This window comes from Panthera pardus, unplaced genomic scaffold (assembly GCF_024362965.1).
Source record: "Panthera pardus isolate Hobbes unplaced genomic scaffold, ASM2436296v1 HiC_scaffold_16, whole genome shotgun sequence".
Classification (NCBI taxonomy): domain Eukaryota; kingdom Metazoa; phylum Chordata; class Mammalia; order Carnivora; family Felidae; genus Panthera; species Panthera pardus.
The window spans coordinates 99962183-99984945 of NW_026526721.1; positions in this window are offsets into that span (position 1 = coordinate 99962183).

Here is a 22763-nt window from a genome sequence, read left to right on the forward strand (position 1 = left end):
AGAGATGATATATGCTAGTCACTGGAGCACAATTTAATATCTTAACATTTGTGAACCACCCTAATGTACTTCATTTTCATAAAAGAATGTGCATTCTTGAGCAATGGTTATCATGAGTTATTTTCAGAGGTAAACTTTGTATAAAATGAATGAATTAATAACTCTCCATTATATGATATATCATATTCCATTTTCTGAGTTGCTTGAATATCTATGAAATCTTCTTCTTTTTTATCTTCCTTCCTAAACTTCCAAGAAAGTTTTCTGGGTTGGATATTGGGAAAATATACTATTTTAGGAGCAAATATAGATAATATCAAGAGATGGGAAGAACTGACTTCAACAAAGGATAATATCTCAGTGTTGATAAGAATAGAATGGGGCAAATCTTAGTGTTCAAACTATTCATATTTATTAATGTACTTTAGGGAATATTTTTTGTATTGAAACCAACTTTTATGGCATAAAACAGAGAGTTTTGTTTTTTAATGTGCTCCTTTTGTGAAGGTAAGGGAAGCAGTCCATTTTAGGTGTCCTCCTCAGCAATAAAGGCATACACCTGTCCATAACCCCTGGATAAATCAGGATTTCATCAGGATTACTAGGGAGTATTCCTTATACTCCCTTTATACAAAACTTACTCCCTTACATAAATTGTTCATATGGCTCTTAAATTCTTCTTCAAGATCAGGGCTTTCTAATGGCATTGTTATCAACAAATCCATAGATTAATATAAAAAGTCATAGAAGATTTATGATAGACTCACATCTAATATTTGCAAGGTACAGGAGGACTTCATATCATATGTGTAAAAATATTTAAAAATATAATCATGCTAACAAGTTGTTAAGTAAAATGTGTCTTGATAAATATAACTTACCTTGATAAATATAACTTCATTGTGACAAAACTGAAAAAAAAATATAAGAATGAGATTGCAACCATCAAATTTACTAAAGACAATTATGTTTCATTATTATGATTCATGTATTGGCTGAGGATAATGGTGGCAAGGCAAAAATTGCACTGGACAAAGTTAAACAGGCAAGGAAGATCCTTGTTCAAAGCTTTTACAATGGGTGAGAGCGAAGAGAACAGAGTCTGTACTCAGGTCAACTAAAACAAAGGCCTGCAGAGCCCTAAAGAGCTGGGGGTGAGGGGAAAGAGATCAGAGGCTATCTATGTTTGCTAATTATCCTTATCCAGAAGAGAATACATTTTTGCATGTCTTCACACTAAGAGGTAGTTCTACAATTTAAGGCCAAAGAAAGCTGGGTTCCTATCCTACCACAGAGAATGGAAGAAGGGTGTTATCTTTCTTGATGATTACATTGTCAAAGAGGTGACTCTGAGGTCCTTGAGAAAGTCCTAGGTTGTGATAATGGCAAGAGGTTTTTAAAAGAGATTTACTTCTTAAATGGGACAGAGAACAATTGATAATTACAAGTTTTCTAAATAATGTTTCAAGAAAAAAGAGAGGGGGAGGTCTCTGTGGTTAGGCCATTTGGATCTGACTAAACCACTATTAACAATAATGACCGGGGTGCCTGGGTGGCTCATTTGGTTAAGCATCCAACTCTTCGTTTTGGCTCAAATCATGATCTAGTACTTCGTGAGTCCTAGTCCATCATTGAGCTCTGCATCAAACTCTGCACTTTCGGTGCAGATTTTCTCCCTCTCCCTTTCTTTCTCTCTGGCCCTCCCCTGCTCACTCATGCACGCTTTCTCTCTCTCTCTCTCTCTCTCTCTCAAAATAAATAAATAAACTTTAAAAAAATCAGTAATGATTTAAAAGACTTAAAATATCACTGTGTTTTAGAGGTGCCTGGGTGGCTCAGTTGGTTGAGCGTCCGACTTAGGCTCGGGTCATGATCTCGCCGTCTGTGAGTTTGAGCCCCTCATGGGGCTCTGTGCTGACATCTCAGAGCCTGGAGCCTGCTTCACATTCTGTGTCTCCCTTTCTCTGCCCCTCCCCCACTCATGCTCTGTCTCTCTCTGTCAAAAATAAACATTAAAAAAATATATATATATAAAATATTACTGTGTTTTAAAATACATGAATTGAATAGTAAGTAACTATTTTAAAAATAAAATTATATGTTCTTAAGATTTTTCTTTAAAACATGCTATCAATATTAAAAGTCAAAATTCAAGTTCTATTTGAGTATACGTTTTTAAATAAAATTGTTAAAATTGAATGTATAAAATTAACTTTTTGAAAATGTAATTATAAGTCTTATTAAATATTTTAGTAAAAAATGGAACTACTCACAACTCTATAATACTCAGTGTCCATTAGACGATTATGTTAAGAATTAGTACCATGGTTCTTGAATGCTTTATCTAGACTGATTGATCCATCTGTCTATCCAATTTTCAGGATTGCACAATTTGTACAATAAGGCAAAATGTTTCTCAGTCACTTTGCACAAATGATTCTGAGTCCCTCAGACCAACACACTGCAACACAAAATGAAGCAGGAATATGGACATTAAGCTTAACTGAGAAGTGACACTTTTGTTTTGTTTTGTTTTGTTTTGTTTTGTTTTGTTTTACAAGAATCAATTACATTCCTGCTGAGAAGAAAAATTAGATAATAAATTTGTCTTTTCTCTTGCCTTAATGCTTCTGTAGTTCAGACCTTCTACACTCATAAGCGCTGAAGTCCAAATTTGGTAGCTACACAACCCACATGCTTTCATGCATTTGGACTGTCACCTTTTGCTTTGCAGTTGTGGTTCTGCATTTCCCTTCAGTGCAATGATGTTGGGATATTCATCCCAACATGAACCAGGGATGTTCATGGTTTTAGTACATGATATCCTAGAGTTGATCTGAATTCAAGTGTCATCCATATTTAGCATTGTTTATTTTTGGAAATGTATTTGTGGCATGATAAGAGTCTCTTTTCGTTGAGTCTATACAGGGAATTGATCCAGGACTGAAATCTATGGGCTACAAAATCATTATTAGAGCACACTTTAACTTTTCATTGAAATTTTAAGCCATTTTAACTTCAATCTTGTTCAAATGTTACTCTTGTTTTGGTGATGGGAATTATTTAAAACCTGTCTTTGTCTTCTTGAAATGTGTGGGCTAGTTGATTTAGTTTCTTCAACTATGTTGCTAATTAAAGGTATTAATCTATCTACATTTGACTTCTACCTTTCTTGAATCCATATGGTACTTTTGCACCATACAGTTAAGATAAATGTCATATTGATGAAGAACCAATTTTATTTATTTTTTTTTAATTTTTTTTTCAAAGTTTTTTTTTTTATTTTTTTTATTTTTGGGACAGAGAGAGACAGAGCATGAACGGGGGAGGGGCAGAGAGAGAGGGAGACACAGAATCGGAAACAGGCTCCAGGCTCCGAGCCATCAGCCCAGAGCCTGACGCGGGGCTCGAACTCACGGACCGCGAGATCGTGACCTGGCTGAAGTCAGACGCTTAACTGACTGCGCCACCCAGGCGCCCCAATGAAGAACCAATTTTAATAACACATATCTATCAGCCAATTATGACTGTGAGATTTTGTGCCCTTGATATGGATGCTAATATTTGCTAAAACAATGCTATCATTTGTCACACACTAAAAATATTAGTGATCAACTCAATTAAGAGATGAGATCCGCCTCAGACAGAATTCAACTTTTTAAATTTTATTATAAGTTAATCACATCTATTAAAAGAACCTACTAACAAGAAGTTTCTGATGTAGGAATTAGATTGGCAGCAGTGAACCCCACCAAAAATATTTATATCACCATGAGGCATCATAGTGATAAAGTCATAGAATGATATTTCAATACAATAATCTGAATGAGGGCTATAAATGTCTTTCCATCAAACCTAAGTGTTATGTTTGTCTCCAATAGAATATCATACTTTTAATTTTTAAAATGTATGGTATTAAGCCATTGTGAATATTTAAATTATACATTGGAATATTCTATGCATAGCAATAATATGTAAAAGAACAGCCAATAAGATAGGGATGAGGGAATAATTAGCCTGATCACAAATATATAAGAAGATTGCATTAAATTTGAGAAAATTCAAATTCTGCAAGATAAGACAGTTATTGAGTAGAAATAATATTACCTTACAAACAAAAGTATAAGGTGAAGTAAGTACCCGTTCAAAGCTCAAAAAGGATACTTGATTCTTGGCAATTAATTGCTACATTGTTATTGCAATCATGCTACAGAAGATGGTTTGATTTAAAAACTTGAATTTTAAGGGCACCTGGGTGGCTCAGTCGGTTAAGCATCTGACTTCAGCTCAGGTCATGATCTCCAGTTCTTGGGTTCGAGAGCTGCATGGGGGTCTGTGCTGACAGCTTGGAGCCTGGAGCCTGCTTCAGATTCTGTGTCTCCCTCTCTCTCTCTGCCCCTCCTCTGCTTGTGCTCTCTTTCTCTCAAAAATAAATAAAACATCAAAAAATTTAAAAAAAAAACTTAAATTTTAGGGGCACCTAGCTGGCTCAGCTGGTAGAACATGACTCTTGATCTCAGTGTTATATTTAAAATCTCATGTGGGGTGCAGAGCTTACTTAAAAATAATAAATAAATAAATAAGTAAATAAATAAATAAAGTTAAAATATTTTATAAAAATAAATTTTTAAAACTTAAACTTTAAGCCAAAATTAAAAATTATACAGTATTTGTGTATTTTAACCATTTTTAAGTTATTTTTTATCAATAGGGATTATTTGATTTACTGAAATTTCTAATTTGCTTTATAAGGTGGGCTGAATAATCTGCCAGGATGGATAGGGTTTTGTTATACCTTGCAAGAATATGGGACTTTGGTTACCAGGAGCATAAATCAATAGTGATGTTTGTTGGCATTGCATTCTGTTAATGACCTTTAAATTATGTTTTTTCCTTTTTCACTTATATTACATTTAGATGTAATTCAATAAGGTGGGAATGTAGTGGGGGAAACCCTGAGGCAGGCTGAGTAAGACAGTCCTCATGAGTACATTGGTGCTTTGTTTCTGAGTTAAATTTTCAGGTAGGAATGATTATGGTTTGAATCAAGTAATTTCTATTACACTGTAAATCCTGAGATTATTTTTTAAGCTTTTATTTAAATTCCAGTTAGCTAATATACAGTGTAGTATTAGTTTCGGGTGTATAATTCAGTGATTCAACACATCCGTATAATTCCCAGTGTTCATCACAAGTGCCCTCCTTAATCTTCATTACCTATTTTATCCATCCCTCCACCCACCTCCACTCTTCTAGCCATCAGTTTTTTCTCTATAGTTAAGAGTCTATTTCTTGGTTTGCCTCACTTTTTTTTTCTTCTTTGTTAATTTGCTTTATTTCTTAAATTCCATACAAAAGTGAAATCATATGGTATTTATCTTTCTCTTACTGACTTATTTCACTTACACAATACTCTCCAGCTCCATCAATGTGATTGCAAATGGCAAGATTGTGTTCTTTTTATGGCTGAGTAATACTCCATTGTATATATGTATACCATATCTTCTTTATCCATTCATCAGTGGATGGACACTTTGTCTGTTTCCATAATTTGGCTATTGTAGATAAGGCTGCCACAAACATCAGGGTGTATGTATTCCGTTAAATTAGTATGTTTTTATCTTTTGGGTAATACCTAGAAGTGCAATTGCTAGATCATAAGGCAGTTCTATTTTAATTTTTTTCAATTATTTTTTAATGTACTTATTTATTTTGAGAGAGAGAGAGAGAGACAGAGGGAGAGAGGGAGAGAGAGAGAGAGACAGAGAATCCCAAGCAGACTCCCCACTGTCAGCACAGAGCCTGATGCCAGCCTCGAGTTCACAAAACAGGAGATCATGACTGGAGCCGAAATCAAGAGTCAGATGCTCAACCAACTGATTCACCCAGATATTTATCTATTTTTGACTTGTTGAAGAAACTCTGTACTGTTTTTCAGAGTGGCTGTACCAGTCTGTATTCCCACCACCAGTGCAGGAGGGTTCCCTTTTCCCCCACATCCCCACCAATACGCATTATTTCTTGTATTTTTTTTTTAATTTTTATTTTGAAAGAGAGGGGAGAGAGAAGGATGAGGGTCAGAGAGAGGGAGATAGAATCCCAAGCAGGCCCTGCATTGTCAGCATGGAGCCCAACGTGGGGCTCAAACTCATGAACCATGGCGTCATGACCTGAGTCAACACCTGAGCTTAACTGACCGAGCCACCCGGGTGCCTATCTTACATTTTTTATTTTAGCCATTCTGACAGGTGTGGGGTGACATCTCATTGTAGTTCTGATTTGTATTTCCCTGATGATCAGTGGTGTTGAGCATCTTTTCATGTGTCTGTTAGCCATCCGTGTGTCTTCTTTGGACAAATGTCTATTCATTTCTTCTGCCCATTTTAATTAGATTGTTTAGTTTTTGGGTGTGGAGTTTGAGAAGTTCTTTATAGATTTTAGGTACTAACCCTTTATCAAATATATCATTTGCAAATATCTTCTCCAATTCTGAAGGTTGCCTTTTAGTTTTGTTGATTGTTTCCTTCACTGTGCAGAAGATTTTATTTTGAGGAAGTCCCAATAATTTACTTTTACTTTTGTTTCCCTTGCCTCAGGAGATGTATCTGGAAGGAAGTTGCTATGGTTGATGTCAAAGAGGTTACTGCCTGTGTTCTCCTCTAGGATTTTGATGGCTTCAGGTCCCACATTTAGGTATTTAATTTTTTTTTAATTTATTTTTGTTTGGTGTAAGAAGGTGGTCCAGTTTCATTCTTTAGCATATTGCGGTCCAGTTTTCCCAACACCATTGGTCTGAGAGACTGTGTTTTTCCCATTGGATATTCTTTCCTGCTTTGTAGTATAATTTTCAGTCCAGAATTGTGATACTTCCAGCTTTGTTTTCTTTTTCAAGGTTGCTTTGGCTTTTTGGGGTCCTTTGTGGTTCCAGAGAAATTTTAGCATTGTCTGTTGTAAAATTGTCTGCCTCTGTGAAAAATGTTGTTGGTATTTTGATAGGGATCACGTTAAATATGTAGACTTCTTTGGATAGTACAGACATTTGAACAATATGTATTCTTCTAAGCCATGAGCATGGAATGTCTTTCCATTTCTTTATATCGTCTGCAATTCTTTCATCAGTATTGTATAGTTTTCACAGTACAGGTCTTTCACCTCTTCGGTTGAGTTTATTCCTAAGATTCCTAGGTATCTTATTGTTTTCGGTGCAATTGTAAGGATTAAGGATTATCCTTATTTTCTCTTTCTGTTGCTTAATTATTGGTGTATAGACATGCAACATATTTCTGTATGTTGATTTTGTATCCTGTGACTTTACCAAATTCATGTTTCGGCAGTTTATTGGTAGAGTCAGGTTTTCTGTAGGGAGAATCATGTCATCTGCAAATAGTAAAATTTTGACTTCTTCAGTGCCAAGTTAGTTAGTTCCTTTATGTTTGTCATTAATTATTTTATATATTTTGGTGCTCTGACGTTGGGTACATAAATATTTAAATCAATAGTGATGTTTGTTGGCTTTCTGGTAATGACCTTTAAAATAAGTTTTTCTCTGCTTTCACTTATATTACAAGCTGAGTAAGACAATCCTCATGAGTCCATTGGTCCTTTGTTTCTGGGTTAAATTTTCAGGTAGGAATGATTATGATTCGAATCAAGTGGTTGCTGTTACACTTTAAATCCTGAGATTATCTTAATTCCCTGAAATAATTAAGGGAATTAACATTGGTTTTCATTTTTCAATAGTTGAGGTTGATAGTTTTAAGATATATAATTTTAATATCTTTCTTTGATCAAAAATGAAAGTATTAAGATTAACATAATGTATAATATAATAATTTTATAAATATTAAGGTAAAAATTTCATTAATATTTCCCTATCAAACCTTATTATCAGTTCCTAAACTAAGTATAATTATAAGGCTTATTTTTTAGACAAGCATTAAGCAGGCATTTATTTGTGAGACTCAATTCCCTGAGTTGTCAGGATGAAGAGCATTTTTTTTTTCCTGTCCTAGAGAAGCACATAGACTCCAGGAAGAAAATAAGTACTAATCTTATAAAGCACATGACATCTAACATTTATTCTACTCAGCATTAATAGAAGCATGAACTATTTCACAACATTTTTTAAAATATTAAAGTCAGATGTGTCCATGGATGAGTCAGAAAAGCTTGGTATGGACAGTCTAAGATCAAGAATAAATAAGCATTTTCTTGGTTGACTATAGCAAATTTTCATTTTTTTAAAAAAAATTTTTAACATTTATTCATTTTAGGGAGACAAAGTGTGAGTGGGGGAGGGGCAGAGAGTGGGAGACAGAATCCTAAGCAAGCTCCAGGCTCTGAGCTGTCAGCACAGAGCCTAACTTGGGCTTGAACTCACAGACTGCGAGATCATGAGCTGAACTGAAGTTGGACGCTTAATCGACTGAGCCACCCAGGCAACCCAAATTTTGATGTTTTATTTATTTTTTTAGAATAAATATATATTATTATTATTATATTAAAATTAATTGTATGATTATATACTATATAATCATATACATTAAATTATATATTTATGTAAATATATTCTATATAGAATCCAATGGTATAGAATATTATTGTAATATATTTTGTTACATCACATTATCAAATCTTATATACCAAAAAGAATATAGGGAGATAAAACCAGTACTTTTAACTTTCTCTTTGAAGGAAAAGTTTTTTCTGCCTCTGTGGGTCTTTTTAGTTTAAGGGTCATTCAGTGACCTGCAGCTCTCAGACTTTATGCCGTTAATATGTGTAGTTGCAAATGAGAATCTAGAGAATGTCAATAACCATATGTGTCAGGAAGAAAGAATGTCTTTTAAATATGGGTTAGGATATGCAAATTTAGAGGAACATATTAATCTTCTGAGATTGTATCCTAATTGTAGTATTTATATTTTAAAATGTCTGAATATCACCATTGCATACTCAAAATTTCTGTCCTTATGACATATAGTTGTTACCTTGTTTTTTTATTTGCAACAAGATCTGTTTATCATATATTTATTAAAAAAACAATATTCTTAGCTCTATCACATTGAAATGGCTAAATCATATCTATGTAAATAATTAAGTGACTGTAAAGCCATTGACTCTGAGTCACCACCACAAGTAATAAGGTGCGACCCACTTCCACTACTAAATACTATATGGTCAGTTACTTGTTTTCTCAGGCATACCAGCAGTCAAGATATTGACACATGACCTAGGCCTCACTGATTATTGTACAATTGTAATTAGAAATACAAAACACAGTGACCATGAGGAAGCTATTCTCAGGGAAGGCAGCCGTACCCACATGCAGGTAGCAATACTGGTAGCGGTTTAGCCACAACCCCAGCATCCAGAGTTGTGATGACAGAAGTGCACTTTGCCGTGTCTGTTCGCAAGGACACTGGCAAACGGCTGTTTATGTAACTATTACGTGATACAGCTTTTTTTTAAGTTTATCTTTTTTTTAGTAATCTCTGCACCCAATATGGGGCTCAAACTTATGACCCCATGATCAGGAGTCACATGCTCCTCCAACTGAGCCAGTCAAGCACCCCAGGTGATACAAGTTTTGATATCACTGCTGGATTCTAGACACGTACCAAAGTTTGTGTGAGCTCTCAAGTTTCCCTTTGTTAAATTCCCTTTCTGTTTAAACTCGCCAAAGCCAATATCTGATGCTGGCGATTAAAATCCTGACTGTTGGGGCACCTGAGTGGCTCAGTAGGGCACCTGAGTGGCTCAGTAGGTTGAATGTCTGACTTCGGCTCAGGTCACAATCTCACAGTTGGTGGGTTCAAGCCCCGCATCCGGCTCTGTGCTGACAGCTCAGAGCCTGGAGCCTGCTTTGGATTCTGCATCTCCCTATATCTGCACCTTCCCTGCTCATACTCTCTCTCTCACTCTCTCTCTCTCTCTCTCTCTGTCTCTCAAAAATAAATAAACATTAAAAAAAAATTAAAAATCCTGACTGTTAAAGGGAACAAATCAATTAAAATACTCAAATATTGTCTGTCCTAAAGATGAAAGTTTCTGTATAGTTCAAAGCATTTTTTTATATCCTTAATTAATTAAACAAATGTGTTGTATACTTATCATACACAATTCTCTATGGTAGAGCTAACAAAGTTTGGAATAGCTTGAATCTCCTGCTCATTGTAGTTATTTTTTGTTTTTAATTAGATTCCAAGTGCCTATTCACAGCTGGAAAGCATTCACTCATGCGATTTTCTAAATGAACTGAAGCTTTTGCAAGTCAGAGTTTTTATGAGAATATATTTGTAAAATCTTCCCATATCTGTTCATTTCATTATCATCATATATGTTTGTAATTATTATCACATATATATGTATGTATATATATATATGTCTATGTACATTTGTCATACATATGTGCATTTGACATATAGATATGTCATATAAATGTATATAGAATTTTCATAAGCATAATAAAGGAAAGACATTATTTGAATATGTTTGAAGTTAAGTATTTCAAAATACAATTATCCAAACAATGTCTCTACTCTGTATAGTTTTCTCTCCCTCCATCCCGGAGGCCATGACTGCCCTATTAAAAACTCCTAATGCTGCTCTTTCAGTCTGAAGGTTTTGCTCCACAATCTGTGTTTAAGCACCAGATGCTCTTTTCATTTGTCTCCCAGTCGTAATTCTTTTGCTTGATAATTAGATTTTCAATTTCTGTCCCTCTGTTTTTTTTTTTTTTCTCTCTCTCCTCCCTTCATGATAGCTTGGTTGTAAGCTTGTCCTACACACAATTGTGGTTTCTCCCCAAGAGGCTACCTTTTGCTTGCTCCTACATCTCCAGAAAAGGCAACCTGTGAGTAGTACCCAGCTCTGTCTGACCTTGGCACAGGCTCCTTGCACGCTGCACCCAGCATGAACCTCACTCTACAGGCTCCAGCCTGTCTGGGACAAGAGGTAATCTGACAAGAATAACTTAATAGCCAGCGGCAGCCTGCACACCAAGTGCATTGTTGCCAGAACAGCAGAAATGCTAAGTTTACCGTAAGGGATGAGCAGCTTTTTGAAAGTGTCTAGCTGCAGGGAATTAAAGCTTCCAGATGGCAGAATTGCTGCTGATCTGCATCCAGACACTCCACCTTGCAATTCTCCAAGACATAGTCCCATTCTTAGCAGTTCTAGGCTTAAACTCAAAAGGCAATCTTCTCTCCTTGTGCACTCATCCTTCTTCCCCCTCTTAGATGTGGAGGGCATTCTTATTTGTTTCCTGCTCAAATTATAGGTACAAACTAAAACTGATTTAAAAATAGTATCTCTAGTTTAGTTTGGTTAACAAAGAAATAGATTCAGAGGACATAGATCTGTTTTTTTCTCACCCACACTCGTGCCGCATGGTGCACCTAGCATACCTGCCTAGGCTTCAGGACATTCTTCTGAAAAATTCATTGTCTAAAATGCTCTATGAGAGCGAGTTGAGTGCCTTGATCCAAAAAATTAAAAAAAAAAAAAAAAAGCTACTGTAAAAGGCTCTAAAGTCCTAATCCAAAATATAATAATGCCCCAGGATCTCCCCATCTGGAGTTCAGACTCCTGGCAAGTTGAAGCACAGGCATGGCTCCAAGCTCAATAATAGTTCAGAAAAGGCCTGGAGAGTAAGCATAGACTTCACATGTCCCAGAGATCATGCATTTTCCTTCTCTCATGGAGACACAGTGCCACCATCATCAGACTTAGTTGTTCATAAAGCAGAGCAAAGTAAAACGTTTCATTTCTAAACAAAACTAGGTCAATAGTAAAGGGACATCAGCAGTATACCATCTTTGTAAAAGTTCTAATAGCAAATTTTTTCATATATTTTTTATTCCATTTGAATAATATTTTTAATTAATGGTATGTAAAAATATTATCAATTTTTTAATGTCAATCTTGTATCTAGTCCACTTGGTCATCTTATACTAACTTATTTTTTAAAGTTCTCTGGAATTTTATATGTATTTTTCCATGTGAGCATTCATGTGTATAAACAATGGAGTTTTTCTCCTTTTCAGTCTATATATCTTTACCTTTTAGATCTTAGTATATTATTACATTGTTCAGAACAATATCTAAATATAAACAGTAAAATAAGGCATCTATATCTTATACTTAAATTTAATGGAATTATTTTATAGTATTTCTTTTTTTTTTTTTTTTTTTAATTTTTTTTATTTTTTATTTTTGATACAGAGAGAGATAGAGCATGAACAGGGGAGGGTCAGAGAGAGGGAGACACAGAATCTGAAGCAGGCTCCAGGCTCTGAGCTGTCAGCACAGAGCCCGATGCGGGGCTCGAACTCACGGACCATGAGATCATGACCTGAGCTGAAGTCGAACGCTCAACCGACTGAGCCACCCAGGCACCCCTTTTATAGTATTTCTGTTATTAGTGATATGTGGTGAGCAGATTAGTTCGATGGCCTTGATGATGTTAATGAAGTTCCTTTCCATTCACAGTTATCTAAGAATTTGGTTTTTTAAAAAATATCAGGAATGCATATTGAATTATAGGAAGTGCTTTTCTACATTTATTGAGATAATTTTTTCTTTTCTTTATTATTTTTATTTTTTTAATGTTTATTTTTGAGAGAGAGAGTGAGTGGGGGAGGGTCAGAGAAAGAGGGAGACACAGAATCCGAAGCAGGCTCCAGACTCTGAGCTGTGAGCACAGAACCTGATGCAGGGCTCGAACTCATGAACCTCAAGATCATGACCTGAGCCAAAGTCAGACGCTTAGCTGACTGAGCCACCCAGGAACCCCTATTTATTTATTGTTTAAAGTTTATTTATTTTGAGAGAGAGGGAGGGAGAAGCAGAGAGAGAGAGGGAGAGAGAAAATCTTACTCAGGCTCCATGCTATCAGCGTAGAGCCTCACGTGGGGCTCAGACTCACCAACTGTGAGATCATGACCTGAGCTGAAACCAAGAGTGGGACACTCAACTGACTGAGTCACCCAGCACCCCAATTTTTTCTTTTAAACCTATTTAGTGGATTACATTGCCAGATTTTTTAAACTGAGCTATCCTTCTGTGCTACAATATTTCTTTCTACTGTTCTGACTCTATTTACTGAACTATTATTTGAGATATCTGCATCTGTTTAGTCAATGACATTGTGGTTATCTATCTATCTATCTATCTATCATCTATCTATCATCTATATCATCTATCATCTATCTCTATCCCAATCATTCTAAGACTCTCAGGGACAGACCTGTCATCTGAGAAAATTAGGTTTAATAACCCATAGCAATGAAAGAAATCATACTCTAAAGGGACATCTCAGAAAAAACTGGAAAAGATGGAGTAATTATGAGATTTGGAGGAAGACTGGAGTTTAGGTAAAATCTAAATGGCTTTGATAGGCTCAAATCAAAGTAGGTTGTATGTAAGCGAGTCAGTATCAGCTCTGGCTGTTTCTGGCTATATCTGGCTTCTGTTTCTTTGAAAACTACAAAGTTATGATAAATGTAGAAAGGTGAGTTTAGAAACCCTTACATAGCATCCACCATCTGGATTGGAAATCAAGACTACCTCTCTGTGTCAAAGCCAATTAGATCCTCCAGGCAAGAAAAGGATGTTACATTTATACTGATGTAATTTCAAACAACAGAGTTTCCGTTAGTCTTTCATTTTGAAGATAGGGAACAAAGTTTTGCACAGAATAAGAAAGTAGGCACTCCAAGAAGAAATTGCTATGATACTTTACAGTTGCAGAGTGACCTTGGGAAAAATTGTTTCTTGTTAACTAGGCTGCTGACTTTGTCTGTGCCTGTCATCCCAGCCTGATGAATGAAGAGCAGATTTTTTCTTTTTTTTTCTTTCTCAGAGCTAATTCTCTCTCTTCCTCTCTTTTATATGTATTTGTGTGTATATATATACATATATATGTATATCTGCATATATACATATGCATTACAAATATGAACACATAAATATTTATGTTGATATATGTATACATATATGTACACATCAATGTGCACATATATTGATAATAAAGTATTTATATTGTAAGCTAATGAGAGTTTTCTCAATATACTCACTCAAACACACATAAATAAATAATTTTTATTTAGTTAGTCTTAGCTTTTATTTCGTAGAGAGAGAAACAGACAGTGCATGAGCAGGGGAGAGTGGGAAAGAGGGAAAGAATATCAAGCAGGCTCCACACAGCATGAAGCCTGATGCGGGGCTCCATTCCACGACCCTGGGATAATGACCTGAGCCAAAATCAAGACTCGGACACACAACCAACTGAGTCACACAAGTGTCTCTTCTTTTCTTTATTTTTAATTTTGCATTTACTTTTTTTTCACACATATATTAACTTTTACTCTCCCAGACTATTTTTGTACCAAAGCTTTAATTGCCTGTAAAAGAATTAAGTAGTATAGAACCTCAACTTTAGAAAACTACAGGCATCTAAATCATTAATAATGTGCTTTTTTTTCTGTTAGTTATTTCACTATTTGTTATTAAAACAATATATTTTTAATTAATGTATTAATTTCTATAACATAAAAGTCTATAGAGGATAATGTAATAAAGTAAAACAATCTGTGACACTACTAAAATACTTTAACAAGTATTGACATTTTGCCAAAAATGACTCAGATTTGTTTTTCTGTAAGAAATATACTATCATATATATAATTAATCCCTTAATCCTAATCTCCTCAGTGTTAGCAACTGCATTTCAGTTATACACAAATATGTACATCCACACATGTGTGTATGAACATGTATGTGTATGTATATATAGTTAAAATGAAGAATAGCCATTACAAAAAAAAATGCACACACACACACACACACACACACATGCATACACATAGATATTCTTTTTTGTTTTCTATAGACTGTTTTTTTCTTTTTACTGATAAGCAATTGATAGTTTTCGTGTCCATTATTATTTCTTTTATTTTTACTATTATTGTTTATTAATATCTTGAGTTTTCTAATTTTTTTTTAATCTTTATTTATTTTGAGAGAGAGAGAAGGAGGGAGGGAGGGGCAGTGTGAGAGGAAGGGAGAGAATCCCAAGCAGACTCCACACCATCCACCATAGAGCCTGATGCAAGATGCGATCTCACAAACCGTGACATCACAACCTGAACCTAAATCAAGAGTCGATTGCTTAACCGACTGGGCCACCCAGGTGCCCCTAATATCTTGAGTTTCTTCTTGTTTATTTGATTTGTTTTGCTTTGTTTTAGATAATATGTTTTCCTTTTTCTGTGTTAGGAACCTAACCATACTTACTTCAACTTTCCTTTTCATTGTTACATCATATTAATTTTGTCAAAATTATGTTTCTGTCTTTGGTTTTAGTAATAGATTTATTCATGTGTTTCTTTGAAATCTTTATGGATTTTAAGTTTCGGTTTCATCATGGGTGGAAAATGTACTATCCCGTTCTTTGTGCCCTCTTTCTGTATTTACCTTTGTCTAATAGTTTTGTGTTTGCTTACCTTTGTTCAATGTGGAGTCTCCATGTTTGAACAAGATTTAAAGGTTTTAGTTGTTTCTCCTTCATTATGGTCATAGAGATATTGAAAATAAATCAGATCCAATGAACAAACCCAACAGTGAATTGGCCAATTCCTGGATTTAATGCTATATTTTCATTGTTCTGTCCTAGTATGTATAAGGCATTTGAATAACTCATTGTTCAGAGTCATTAGTGAGAACTTTTCTTTAGATGTGTTCTTGAATGGGGGAAGCCCATTCCAGTTTCTGGATTCAGGCATTCTGTCTCAAGCTTCCACTCTCCTCCAACACAAACTACTGTCCTGAATAAATTCTTAAAATTTTTTTAACTTTTTGTTCATTTTTGAGATGGAGAGACAGAGAACGAGCAGGGGAGGTGAAGAGAGAGAAGGAGATACAGAGTCTGAAGCAGGCTCCAGGCTCTGAGCTGTCAGCACAGAGACCAATGCGGGGCTTGAACTCATGAACTGGGAGATCATGACCTGAGCCAAAATCTGTGCTTAACCGACTGAACCATCCAGGCGCCTCTGGCCTGAATAATTTCTAATCCCCATTACTCTGTAATTCTTGCCACATATACTTGTTTTCAGAAACTAGAGATCAGCAGGCTCCATCTTCTGCATTGCTCGAAACTTTGCATTTTAAATCACAAAGATACTCTTATTTTTAAATACAGCTCTGTTCTTGTAATTTGCTGTTTTAATTATTTATAAACCATTGCTATATATCTGCAGTAGCAGATAAGGGAGAAATTTCCCAGACATAATCTAGCAACATTATCTTGAAAGGAAGCATATTTACCTTATTTTCACATCTTTGGTCTGTATCCTTATAATTGCTCACCACTTTGTGTATATTACATCTCTGCTATATTACCAATGGTGGTATGTGTTGAATGAATGAATTATAATCAATAAATGAATGTTTCTTGGCTCAGTAGAAAAATTTTAATATAAAGACATTGTTAGCAATGTATTATACTGACATATAATTCAGGTGTTCTATCTTGTTTAGTAAGTGAAATTATGTGTGTTTTAGATACCTTTTATCTTACTTACATGATTTCCTTTTGAAAAATTACTCAGTTCTCCATTATGTTAGATGGGTAAGTCTAGGAAAATAAGATAGTATTTTCCTAGGGATGTTATAACTTGGAAACTGAACTTGACTTACCAGCACAAAGAAATTATTTTTCTGCTAAACAAGTGAGGTAGATTTTAAATTACTTCTTAAAACAAAAGTTATGTTGTTAAATTCTATAAAGGAAATTCATTAAAGAAAGATTTTTTTTAATTTGGAGATTTTTAAAAAGCATTTTAAAATAAATATATTTCTCTTAAATAATATCATTTAAACTTTATATTTTCTGAAGCAAAACCTAATTTGAAACAAGGAAATATTACTTAACACACAAATAGAAATCATCTAAAAATTAATTCATTTCTATGTAAATGGAATTATTATCATAAATTTAATTTTACAAAATTGGTCGGTTTAGTTTTTACTCCATTCAGATAATAATGGGCTAGAAATTTAATCTTTAAAAATGTTATATATCATTACCCTTATAAGAAAACAATTAGAGTGGCTTTCAAATATTCTGTAGATATTCGTATGCTATTTTCTGACATTTTAATGGCAAAATATATATTCCCATACCCACTTAAAAGCAGTAACATCCTTCTCTTTCTCACCAGTTTGTTTTGTTTTGTTTTTGATATTTTTCTTTGTTGTTTAGTCCCAGCATGAGCTGCTTCATGATTGATGAAACCCAGCAGGCTGTTAGAACCATTCAGAGAATAAGCTATGTCTTCATTTATACCTTATTAACTTAAATGCCAGGGTTCAATGGAATGTTACAATTGCTAAAACACAATCTCATCAACCACTTGGGGGAGAGTAGGGAAAAAGACTGAAAATTTACTCAGAAATCTCTGGGTATATAAGTATCTGAGCCATTAGTTATGAAAATTATCTGGTCCAGAATACAGGCTTTACCGTCTTACAAATCCAATGACAAATTTCACAGTCGCTCGGATTACTGTACTTAAGAACAAACGCAAATCTGATAATGTCATTTTTCTAGGTAGAAATCATATCTGGCCCTGCTGAAACTCTCAACTTCATGTTCTCATATTCCTTTTAACATGACTTGGAATTCACGGTCCATTATTACCATTTTTTAGCCCTAATCACTTTGCTGCCTCCTGGATGTTTACACCTAAACAGTTGAACATAGCTGCATTAAGTTGCACAACAATGTTGACAGGAATCACTTTAAATTCATGACTAGTAATTTTGAGTGGTCTCAGATGATAACCAAGGACTGCTACAATATGGTTTTATTCTATTCACCCTCTCTCCTGGATGACTCTATTTCATTATTCTTCTCTTTTCAAGTCTCTAATACTTCCTTTCTTTCTATACTCACATCTGACAGCCTATTTTTCCTATCTCACTAGCAAAAAACAGAAGCCATTAAATAAGATCTTGCAGAAGTTCCTTATCACACCAACTTGCTACAGAAATTTCCTTCTTTGAGGCTCATGGGTGGCTTAATCAATTAAGTGTCCCACTCTTGGTTTTGGTTCAGGCCATGACCTCATGGTTCGTGGGTTCAAGCACCATGTTGGGCTTCATACTGGCAGTGTGGAGCCTGCTTGGGATTGTCTCTCCCTCCTCTCTCTGCCCCTCCCCTGCTCTCTCTGTCTCTCTCAAAATAAATAAACTTTAAAAAAAGAAAAAGAAAAAAGAAATTTCCTTCTTCTTGGAAGCAGTAAGGCCAATCCTCTCACACATGCCTAAATACCTAGCCCCTCTCACCTTTTAAACTACATCATTTTTTTTTATCAGTTTTTCCTCTCTATCTGAAGATAGATATATTTTGACACTTTACTGGATTATTCTACCAGCATGCCAAAAAAAAGCTATTGTTTCCGGTTTATAAAAAATTAACAGACAAACAAAATTAAAAACCTATCTTGAACATATATTCCCCCTTCTGCTGAAACACCATTTTTCTGCTCCCTTTTTAGAAAAAGAATGTTAAAGCATTTCGTTTGCTCAATATATCCTTTTATTTTCACTTACACTCCTCAATCAGATTTTTCCCTCCACTATTCCTATCAAAAATTCCCTTTTAATGTTTGTGCTAACTTCTCTATTGGTAAATACAATGATCAAGTTTCAATTCACCTGCCTGAAAGCTATCAAGAGCTTTTGACACAGATGACCTCTTTAACTTCCCAAAAATAAATTCAGTGTGGCAGAAGGTAGCCGGGTCAATTCTGTGCAACAGTCACAATGGCAGCCTTAATATGCAGAATCAGATTTTTGCATCCCCAAGCAAACTCCCTCCCATGGAATGAAATTAATGACATAATTAAAAGAAATATGCAATTGAACCATACATAATGTGTTTAGATTTATAAAAATGGAAAGAAGCTTGATAATGTGAGAAAGAGGAAGGTATCTAGGGAATATGAGAATACAAGTCCTACAAGACATATCAGAAGTTATGCCTCCTTCGCCCATAAAAATATAGTGGTGTATAAAAATTACTTCATAATCATTAAAATTACTCAACGTCTATGCTTTTCCAAGGATTCTGTTACTATTACAGATTGTGTAGAAAAACTCTAGATTCTAAACAAGATATAACTTTCAGATAAGATAGACTGTTGTGGTCTAATAGCTAAGGCAGGCTTACAGTATTTAGTTTTCTTCAGGAGTATCATTATAATATATAAATAAATGTAAACATTGCTATATTTGCACAAACACAACTCCTTTCCTTACACATAGTTAAAATAGACACAAGGGAATAATCCCTTGGAAATGTTTCATCATATACATTCAGAAAAGAGTTATAGAAGTACTTCTTTCATTTCTATGACTTTCAAATGTTTTGTTTATTTAAATTGTCTATATATTATATATATTGTATATTTATATTATTATAATATATACTATTATATAGTATACTTTTATAAATGTTAATAACTCCTTTATACACATTTTGGCATTTCCACTACCATACACAATTTTATTAAATTCACAGAAATAAAACATATAATTATACATTTATTTAAAACACCAAATTTGGTAAATACCAATACAAGTTGGGTGTGTGTGTGTGTGTGTGTATATATATATATATATATATATATATATATATATATTGAATGTATAAATAGATGATAGATAGATAGATAGATAGATAGGAAAAAGAATACATTTGTCCTGATATTGCTTTGAGCCATTTAAAATGTTCTGACTTTGGTTTATATAACTAAAGCTATTTATGGTTCATAAAAGAGGATTCTCATAGGAAAATAAAGGTGTAAGGCCACACACTAAAGATGTTAAAATGTGTACAAAGAATGCCTGTTTAATTTTCAACAGCATAAGTGTGAAATATTCTTTTTCCCCCTGAGTTTATCATTTAGTTATGAAATATTTATGATAAAGGCAAGAGTAAAAATGAGAAAGTTACAAAGGACAGAAAATTAAAGATGTTGAATATACTTGATTGATTTTGAAACAGCAGAAAAATTAAATACTAAATACTATCCTATCACAAACTCTTGTCTTACAGGTAGAAATGCATTGAAACCCAAATGCAATAGTAGATCTTCCTGCTGTAATATTAGTTTCCTTAAAAAAACATTAATAGATATTATGAATCAAGGTTCTAATATTGATATAATCTTTAACCTTATTTTGGAGTGAAGATCAAAGGACTTCAGAAATGACAAAATTAATTCACACACACACACACACACACACACACAATAGCAACAATTTACATACACACGTGCACACACACACACACCCTTAATTAATCTTGACAATTTGATCTCTAGTGGGTAGAGCTAATGATCGTTAGAGTATATGACCTTTTGTGTCCCTTCCTTATCTGTCTCTAACCGTGTTAGATAAAAGCAACCAGAGAAAAATTTTAGGCTAATGTTAGGCCAGTGTTCTCATAAAGCTGGACAGAGGCAAAATGGGCTCTTTGGCAATTAGTGAGTCTTCTCACATGGAAAACACTCTAGCATAGCCCACACTACCACTTGATTGGAAAATGTAGAAGGATGACAAGTGTAATATGTATAAGTTACACATTTACAAAGTTCAGATCTGAAAAAAGAATGACACTGTATATTTTTGTAAGTGAGCTTAATTCAGCTCGTTAGTTTTCCACTTACTTTTGGGAGTGTAACATTCTGAACTGATGGCAAACATAGTAGAGGGTTTTCCTTCCTTCTCCTTATACCTCTCGGCTCAATAGAGACCTAATTTGCAGGGCTCCATGTACTTTCATGGTATCCAGGGAAATAAGACATATGGTTCATTATGGTCCTCTGTCCCCTACAGGACTTTGCAAAGGTACATAATCCTTTCTGGTATTTGCCTGTCAGGAAAGTTTTGTGCTGCCTTTGCATCTCTAATGCTTCTGTTAACTCTTGCCTTTCTGTTTTTATCTCTACTCTGCTCTCAGCATGATCCTCTTTTCGAACATCATGGCTCTCCAAATTGACTAGCTCACAGGTACTCCATTTTTTGTTTCCCTCAGGAGCATGGTAACTATTTAAATGTACAATTATATACCATTCTGGGAGGTCCAAACTCTGTGTGTCTGTCTTCATTGTCATATATCTAGTAGTTTTATAATTATCCCACAAAATTGTTATTTAACTTGGTACCTCATTCCCCTGTTTTTCAATTGTTCTGGTATTAAGGCAGATGTTTAAACTTCTCCAAGAGGCTTACAGTCTCTCAGACTCTTTTTTTTTTTTTTTTTTTTTTTTTTTTTTAGGAAGCAAAAGGCATAGCCCTTAGACATTCAAGGATCCCTAAGCTTAACCAGGTTTCCTATTTCCTCCCCTTCCTCCTACCACATACAGTTTAGCCTAGCATAAGACATGGATCATTGCCCTCTCTGGAACATCATCTATATCGAAATGTATCATTTTCTTAGTCTTTATGAATTCTCAGGCTCTTCTAGACCTTGGCCCAGAAATTGACCTTATCTCCTTTCTGTGTGATGGGAAAATTAGTTCTGACACTTTTGTGTATGTTTTCTAATTTATATCTATGGTATACACTATGTCCTTATGGCAGTCCAAAAGAAATGTCTACATTCTAATCCCTGGAACATGTAAATATTATCTTATGGAAAAATTGTCTTTGCAAATATAATTAAGTTAATGATATTGAGATGAGGAAATCATTTGGGATTATCTAGTAGCTCTAAATGACATAACAAATGTCCTTATAAGAGGAGGGCTGAGGGAGATTAGACAGACACAGAGAAAAGAAGACAGCATGAGGACAGAGGCAGAGATTGAAATGATATGGCTATAAACCAAGGAATGCCAGCAGCCACAAGAAACCGTAAAACAGGGTTTTTTTGTTATTGTTTGTTTTTGCTTATAGCAAGCTTTTAATACAATAAAAAGTCCAAGTGCTTTCAATCCCCCAAAATACCCTGTTCTGGTGTGGGGGAGGGGAGGGACCTCCATACCAGTGGCATCAGGGACAACACCATGAGAAAGATGAGGTCACATCTGGCCTCCCTGAGACCCAGGAGGTGGTAAGAATGTGTACCAGATATCCCTCCACTTTGCCCCACAGTAGCAGAACTGAGAGAAAACCCATTCTCCTCCACAGGACAGTCTCCAGGGAGTGCCATCCCAGGTCAGTTCCACCTCCTCCCATGACTTGGGCTTCTGGGGTGGCCCCCACCCCTTAGAGCTATGCTCCGTGGGCAGGAAGTAGGTATGGAAAGGAAGGGCTCTTACAGTCCTGCAGCTGGATTTGGGGGAGAGAGCCGCAGCAGCTTGGGCACCCTGCTGGGATGGGTGTAGTGGCTCAGGGGTCAGCAGTAACAAAGGGTCAGGGGTCAGATCCCTGTGTGCCTCCAAACAAACCCAGCACCCAGACCAGTTCAGAACTGTGCTGTGGTCAAGGGCCAGCTTCGTCTCAGAGGTCCAAGAGCTCTGAAGAAAGCATAACCCTAACTACACCTTGATTTCAGACTTCTGGCTTCCAGAGCTGTGATAGAATAAATTTCTGTTGTTTTAAGACATCCTGCTTGTGGTAACTTGTTACAGCATCCATGGGAAACTAATACAGCCTAAATTTAACCAGGATTAGCTTTTGATGGTTAAAGACAGCTAAAGAAAACCTTTTAGGAAAATGTGTGTGTGTGTGTGTGTGTGTGTGTGTGTGTG